The sequence below is a fragment of the Bombina bombina genome, chromosome 5, assembly GCF_027579735.1.
Source record: "Bombina bombina isolate aBomBom1 chromosome 5, aBomBom1.pri, whole genome shotgun sequence".
Lineage (NCBI taxonomy): Eukaryota > Metazoa > Chordata > Amphibia > Anura > Bombinatoridae > Bombina > Bombina bombina.
This window is the reverse complement of record NC_069503.1, coordinates 241,706,711-241,715,253: the sequence shown is the minus strand read 5'-3', so window position 1 is coordinate 241,715,253 and position 8,543 is coordinate 241,706,711. Positions and strand designations below refer to the sequence as shown.

General features: G+C 32.2%; 1 long non-coding RNA gene across 1 annotated transcript; it reads right to left on the bottom strand.

The window, feature by feature from the left end:
- Positions 1-1,879: 1,879 nt before the first annotated feature.
- On the bottom strand, positions 1,880-2,370 carry LOC128659292 (uncharacterized). The gene is made up of 3 exons (XR_008402330.1): positions 2,304-2,370; positions 2,089-2,204; positions 1,880-1,972 (listed from the first exon to the last, which is right to left on the bottom strand). It is a non-coding gene; the product is annotated as an uncharacterized LOC128659292 (long non-coding RNA).
- Between the last annotated feature and the right edge of the window lie 6,173 nt (positions 2,371-8,543).

Sequence of the window (8,543 nt, the reverse complement as noted above, 5' to 3'; positions counted from 1 at the left end):
TAAATACACAGTCAAATAAGGGTCGGCTTTAGAATTCTGAAAGGATCCTGTATAAAAAATAAAAAATTAAAGAGATTCATTAAGTAAAGAGTAAACAAAAATAACACGTGCAAACCTAGGTAAAAGAAAGCCAATGCATTAAAGGGGTGTACAATACTAATAACTATATTATTACCTTTCAGAGATGGAAAATGCCTTTAAGAAAATTGTACCACCTCCCAGCAGCAGCAGCAGTTATTAAATACACAGTCAAATAAGTGTTGGCTTTAGAATTCTGAAAGGATCCTGTATACAAAAGAAAAAAAAGAGATTCATAAAGTAAAGGGTACACAAAAATAACACATGCAAACCTATATAAAAGAAAGCCTATGCATTAAAGGGGTGTGCAATACTAATAAGTAGATTATTACCTTTCAGAGATGGAAAATGCCTTTGAGAAAATTGTACCAACACTCAGCAGCAGCAGCAGTTATTATTAAAAAAAAAAGTCAAATGTGGGCCGGCTTTAGTATTCTGAAAGGATCCTGTATAATAAAGAAAAAAAAAGAGTTTCATTAAGTAAACAGTACACAAAAATAACACATGCAAACCTAGGTAAAAGAAAGCCAATGCATTAAAGGGGTGTGCAATACTAATAACTATATTATTACCTTTCAGAGATGGAAAATGCCTTTTAGAAATTTGTACCAACTATCAGCAGCAGCAAAAGCAGCAATTATTAAATACACAGTCAAATAAGGGCCGGCTTTAGAATTCTGAAAGGATCCTGTATAATAAAGAAAAACACAGAGTTTCATTAAGTAAACAGTACACAAAAATAACACATGCAAACCTAGGTAAAAGAAAGCCAATGCATTAAAGGGGTGTGCAATACTAATAACTATATTATTACCTTTCAGAGATGGAAAATGCCTTTTATAAATTTGTACCAACTCTCAGCAGCAGCAAAAGCAGCAATTATTAAATACACAGTCAAATAAGGGCCGGATTTAGAATTCTGAAAGGATCCTGTATAATAAAGAAAAACACAGAGTGTCATTAAGTAAACAGTACACAAAAAAAAAAAACACATGCAAACCTAGGTAAAAGAAAGCCAATGCATTAAAAGGGTGTGCAATACTAATAACTATATTATTACCTTTCAGAGATGGAAAATGTCTTTGAGAAAATTGTACCAACACTCAGCAGCAGCAGCAGTTATTATTAAAAAAAAAAGTCAAATGTGGGCCGGCTTTAGGATTCTGAAAGGATCCTGTATAATAAAGAAAAACACAGAGTTTCATTAAGTAAACAGTACACAAAAATAACACATGCAAACCTAGGTAAAAGAAAGACAATTCATTAAAGGGGTGTGCAATACTAATAACTAAATTATTACCTTTCAGAGATGGAAAATGCCTTTTATAAAATTGTACCAACTCTCAGCAGCAGCAGCAAAAGCAGCAATTATTAAATACACAGTCAAATAAGGGTCGGCTTTAGAATTCTGAAAGGATCGTGTATAAAAAATAAAAAATTAAAGAGATTCATTAAGTAAAGAGTAAACAAAAATAACATGCAAACCTAGGTAAAAGAAAGCCAATGCATTAAAGGGGTATGCAATAGTAATAACTATATTATTACCTTTCAGAGATGGAAAATGCCTTTTAGTAAAATGAAACAACTCTCAGCAGCAGCAAAAGCAGCAATTATTAAATACACAGTCAAATAAGGGCCAGCTTTAGTATTCTGAAAGGATCCTGTATAATAAAGAAAAACACAGATTCATTAAGTAAATAGTACACAAAAATAACACATGCAAACCTATGTAAAAGAAAGCCAATGTATTAAAGGGGTATGCAATAATAATAACTATATACCTTTCAGAGATGGAGAATGCCTTTTAGAAAATTGTACCAACTCGCAACAGCAGCAACTGCAGTTATTAAATACACAGTCAAATAAGAGACGGCTTTAGAATTCTGAATGGATCCTGTATAAAAAAGAAAAACAGAATAATTAAGTAAACAATACACAAAAATAACATAAAAAACTTAGTAAAAGAAAGTCAATGAATTAAAGGGGTATGCAATACTAATAACTATATACCTTTCAGAGATGGAAAATTCCTTTGAGAAAATTGTACCAACTCTCAACAGCAACAGCAGTTATTAAATACACAGTCAAATAAGGGCCAGGCCCGGCATTAGAATTCTGAAAGGATCCTGTATAATATCAAAAAATAAAACAGGTTATTTAAGTAAATAAAACAGTAGACAAAAAATAATTTAAAAGTTAAATTAGATTTATAACCACATTCCTACCTTAGAGAGCTTGTGGAGCATTCAGCAGGAGAAGTCCTCTTCTTTAAAGAAACCCTTTGTTTTGCGCCATTTTTTTAAAATATTCGCAAGGTGGTGATGGTCGATTTTTCATGTTCTTTTTTTTACAAAAGAAATACTATAATTTGCAGAAATAGCAGCAGCACTAGCAACATCAACTGTAGATTATGAATGCTAAATATCATATAACATTAAATTCTAGTAGTACAAGACACTGTTTATCTGATTCGAAATCCAGCAGCAGTAGCAGTAGGTAGCGGTAGGACAGCCGAGGAAGCAGTAAAAGGACATATAAAATAAAAATGATCTTTTATACTTTGATTTTTAAAAAATTATTTTTATATTTTATATCCTTTTAAAAAAAAAATTTTGGTGAGGTTTACATATTTGTATCCACCGCAAACACAATTGGTCTTTGTTCTGAGGGATCATCGTCGTCTGTATCACTGCTGCCGGTAGTGTTTTGTCTGATAGCCTCCAACTGATGTTGTTCTGGTATCCAGTGTTGATTCATTTTGAGAAATGTTAAACGGTCAACATTTACACTAGATAGTCTATTTCGATGATCAGTCACAACACTACCAGCAGCACTAAACACACGCTCTGACTGAACACTCGTTGGGGGACAACTTAAATATTGAAAGGCAATATGTGACAATTCAGGCCATAATATTTTTTTGGCTTTCCAGTAACTCAATGGGTCAGAACGAGGCTCGATAAAAGTGTTATCCAACATATATGCAGTTACCATTTGCACTGAAGAACACTGATTGTCTTCATGTAATCTTGCATCTTGACCTGTAGCCATAATGCCATATTTGCCAAAAAGACCCCACAATGAGTTAGTGGAATTACCGCCGCACACTGAATTGTCAGATATTGAGTCAGACTCAGAACTGTTACAATCTGGGAAAGAAGTCCGACCACTACCAGTGCAACTGCTGCTAGACTGATTTGTAGAGTTGTTTGAGTTTGCTCGCCGATTAATTTCAATTTCTTGCTTTACTTTGTAGATGAGTACTCCCTTGCATCTCTCAACCGTATGTTCTTTTCCATCAACAAAATTATACATCTGACCTTTAAAACGTGGGTCCAACAGAGTAGCAAGAAGGTACTCATCTCTTTTTTTGATGGAGATGATCCTTGGATCTTTCAACAAACACAAAATTAATTTTCTTCCAAGCTGAGCAAGATCAAACAACTCTATATCATTCTCATCTTCAGCAGAATCAGATAAACTGTTATCTTGCACTTGATGCAAGGAACTCAGTCTAGTTTCAAGAAGCGAAATTAATGGAAGGACCTGACTAAGGCTTGCATCTTGTTCACTTACCATTAATGTTGCCTCTTTAAACGGCTGAAGAACCTTGCACACATCACTCATAAGATGCCACTGTGCCGAAGTCAAATGGACTCCATCTAATGTTTTTCTTAAAGTCATAAGGTATTCAATTATTGCCTTTCGTTGTTCATAAAGGCGTTGAAGCATGTCAAACGTGCTATTCCATCGCGTAGAAACATCAATTATGAGTTGATGGCGTGGCAAATTATTATTTTCTTGTAATGTTAGTAACGAATTTTGGGCATGGTAGGAACGGTGGAAATGCGAGCATATCTTTCGTGAAGCATTCAACATGTCATGAATATGTGTTGAATCTGAAAGAAATTTGTTAACAACCAAATTTAATATATGTGCAAAACAAGGCACATGTATCATTTGTCCATTCTTGAGTGCACAAACAATGTTAGAGCCATTGTCTGAAGACACAAAACCAACCGTGAGGCTGCGTGGCAAAAACCAATCATTTATTACTTCATTCAGCTTATCAAGAATATTAGCTGCATTGTGATTCTTTCGTTCAAAACTATTCATGCACAGTGTTGAATGCTTACGATAAGATATGCGTCGCATTGGCCTTGAGGAAACATACTCATTAGAGTCATTACTTACGGCAAATGATACCCAATGTGCAGTCACAGTCATATAGTCTGCACCCTGTGGACTTGTCCACATGTCAGTTGTAATATGAACTTTGTTACACTCTGACATTTCTAATTGTTTGCCAACATTTTGTAAAACAATTTTATGAATTTCTGGAACACCTTTTTCGTGAAAAATAATGACGACTCGGGATTTGCCAACGGGGAACCACTGATTGCATTAATTCCCGAAAGCCTTGACCTTCAACAAATTTAAAAGGAAGCATATCGATTGCAAGCATTTTTGCAACTTTAAAATTAATTTGGCGAACGCGTTCATGGTTTGGGGGATATTTTCGACCACTTTCAAAAGCAACTTGTAAAGTACTCTGTCGCTTAGACACTGCTGTACTCCCAGAACTTGGCACTAAATTTGATAAAAGTTGATTGCTGCTGCTGCATGAACTTCTACTGGTGTTATTAAAGCCATCATCATTGGCAGTAGGTGGTAGCATAACATTAGTATTTCTTTCTGTGGATAAAGCAAGATTTTTATTTAAATATCTGTCCCATATCACTTTATGTCTACTATTCATATGAGACCGCAAGGAAATGGTTCCCAAATGACTTCCTGCTTTTCCTCGACTTATTTTTTTATTACATATTTTACATGTTGCTTTACTTTGATCTAGTTTATCGACAGAATAAAAATTCCAAACTACACTACCACCTACTGCACTACTACGTGACCTGGGAGTCATAATGGATGATGATGATGGAATTTCCATTACAGCAGCGCCAGCTGCTCTTATTTCACAAGTTGCAACTTGTGGTGGTGTAGCGTCTAGTGGTTCAATTGTGGGAATTTTTCTTTGTTTGGCCCCGTTGGCAGCATTAGAATGAATTCTATCTGACTGTGACTGCAACATTGGTGACTCTTTGTATGGAATAGCACGTTTGAGATGCTTTTGGAACAGTGGATACGTAGAAGTGATGGTGCAAGGTGGATTTGGTTCCTCAATGATACTACAATCTGAATCATCAGAATCACAATGGAGATTTGGAGTATACACAGATCCTTCAGATATACAATCTTCAAATTCAAATTCAGAATTATTTTCATTTTCTACAGAGATGCTGCTGCTGCTATTCCTTCCGGAAGTTTCCATAGTTATTTCAAGATCAACTCCATTATCACCTGCTGGTTCTCTGGGTAATTCATTAATAGAAGTGGATTTTTCTAATGCTGCTTCCTGCAAGCACTGCTGCTCTGCATGTTCAGATCCAATTGGGGGATTTTTTTTCTTCAAAAATGCATGAATTGCCATTCTTTGACGACCACTGCGTGTGGTTCCGGACACTTTGTTTTCTTTAACTACTTCAACTGCATCATTATTGGTCTCCATTTGCTTTTGCTGCTGTTGACTGCTGCTGCTGGAAGCTGAAATCATTCTTCTTGCAACTTTTTTTGGCATCTTGGTAGATTCCAATTAAAGAAGACACTGCTTTAATTTTATTAAATAATAAAATTTGATGAGTGACAAAATGCTATTGCACGTCTGTGTCGTTATTTCTTGCTGCTACTGCTGCTGCTGTATAAATCTTCTCACTCTATAATTAACAATGATTTAACTTAGGATAAAACATACATATACACCCAAATAATACATATATATATAATACATATAACATTACGTATATGTCTAGTATGCAAACCAAAGTTAATAGAAATGTATTACATTTTTGTATAGTCTACTGACTATGTGATTTTGAATGTTCTTGATTGACAAAGCAGAGTAGAACTATATAGTTGGTAAAACTTGTAGTGTAGTATACGTGAGTGTGTGTGTATGTATGTGAGTGAGTGTGTGTGTGTATGAGTGTGTGTGTGTGGTTGTATGAGTCTGTGTATGAGATTGTGTGTGTATGAGAGAGTGTGTGTATGAGAGTATGTGTGTATGGGATTGTGTGTGTATGAGTGCGTGTGTGCGAGAGTATGTGTGTGCATGAGATTCTGTGTGTGTGTTGAATCAGTGTTTGTGTATTAGAGTGTGTGTGTGTGTAAGAGTGTGTGTGTATGAGAGTATGTATGTATGAGTGTGTCTGAAAGTGTGTGTGTATGAGAGTGTGTGTATGAGATTGTGTGTGTGTATGAGAATGTGTGTGTATGACTGTGTGTGCGTGTGTACTTATGCAATTTTAATAAATACATTACAAGCGTGGAGGGGTCTCATTTCAAACATTTAGCCAAATGGGAGACCAACTGTCTTAGACTTTGATAACTAAGATAAAAAATTTGAATTCTAATTTTAATTAGAAATAAAACCATCTTATCTATTATAGTTAGTAATGGAATGGTGTTAAAATTCGAATTTTAACACTTCTAGTATTAACTATAATAGCTAAGATGTGTTAATTTCGAATTAAAATTCGAATTTTAACACCACTAGTAACCATTATAGATAAGATGTGCTAATTTCGAATTAAAATTCGAATTCGAATTTTACATCTTTGCTATTGTTTTAAATTCGCAATTAACATAATGATACATACAATTCGAAAATAAAACAATAACTATAATAAAGATGTAAAATTCGAATTCGAAATGAACATATGTATTATAGTTAATAGTGTTGTTAAAATTCGAATTTTAATTCGAAATCAACACCTCTATCATTTAATAGTTATACTATGTGATGGAGGTGTTGGTTTCAAATTAAAATTCGAATATTAACACTACTTGTAACTATAATAGATAAGTTATGCTAATTTAGAATTAAAATTCGAATTTTACATCTTTGCGATAGTTTTAAATTCGAAATTAACATAATGTTACATACAATTCGAAAATAAAACAATAAGTATAATAAATATATAAAATTCGAATTCGAAATGAATATATGTATTATAGTTAATAATGCTGTTAAAATTCGAATTTTAATTCGAAATCAACACTTCTATCATTTAATAGTTATAGAAAGTAAAGGAAGTGTTGATTTCGAATTAAAATTCGAATATTAACAGTACTTGTAACTATAATAGATAAGATGTGCTAATTTCAAATTAAAATTCGAATTCGAATTTTACAACTTTGCAATAGTTTGAAATTCGAAATTAACATAATGTTACATACAATTCGAAAATAAAACAATAAGTATAATAAATAGGTAAAATTCGAATTCGAAATGAACATATCTATTATAGTTAATAGTGCTGCTAAAATTCGAATTTTAATTCAAAATCAACACTTCTATCATTTAATAGTTATAGAAAGTAAAGGAAGGGTTGATTTCGAATTAAAATTCGAATATTAACAGTACTTGTAACTATAATAGATAAGATGTGCTAATTTCGAATTAAAATTCGAATTCGAATTTTACAACTTTGCAATAGTTTGAAATTCGAAATTAACATAATGTTACATACAATTCGAAAATAAAACAATAAGTATAATAAATAAGTAAAATTCGAATTCGAAATGAACATATCTATTATAGTTAATAGTGCTGTTAAAATTCGAATTTTAATTCGAAATCAACACTTCTATCATTTAATAGTTATAGAAAGTAAAGGAAGGGTTGATTTCGAATTAAAATTCGAATATTAACAGTACTTGTAACTATAATAGATAAGATGTGCTAATTTCGAATTAAAATTCGAATTCGAATTTTACAACTTTGCAATAGTTTGAAATTCGAAATTAACATAATGTTACATACAATTCGAAAATAAAACAATAAGTATAATAAATAGGTAAAATTCGAATTCGAAATGAACATATCTATTATAGTTAATAGTGCTGTTAAAATTCGAATTTTAATTCGAAATCAACACTTCTATCATTTAATAGTTATAGAAAGTAAAGGAAGGGTTGATTTCGAATTAAAATTCGAATATTAACAGTACTTGTAACTATAATAGATAAGATGTGCTAATTTCGAATTAAAATTCGAATTCGAATTTTACAACTTTGCAATAGTTTGAAATTCGAAATTAACATAATGTTACATACAATTCGAAAATAAAACAATAAGTATAATAAATAGGTAAAATTCGAATTCGAAATGAACATATCTATTATAGTTAATAGTGCTGTTAAAATTCGAATTTTAATTCGAAATCAACACTTCTATCATTTAATAGTTATAGAAAGTAAAGGAAGTGTTGATTTCGAATTAAAATTCGAATATTAACAGTACATGTAACTATAATAGATAAGATGTGCTAATTTCGAAATAAAATTCGAATTCGAATTTTACATCTTTGCAATAGTTTTAAATTCGAAATTAACATAATGTTACA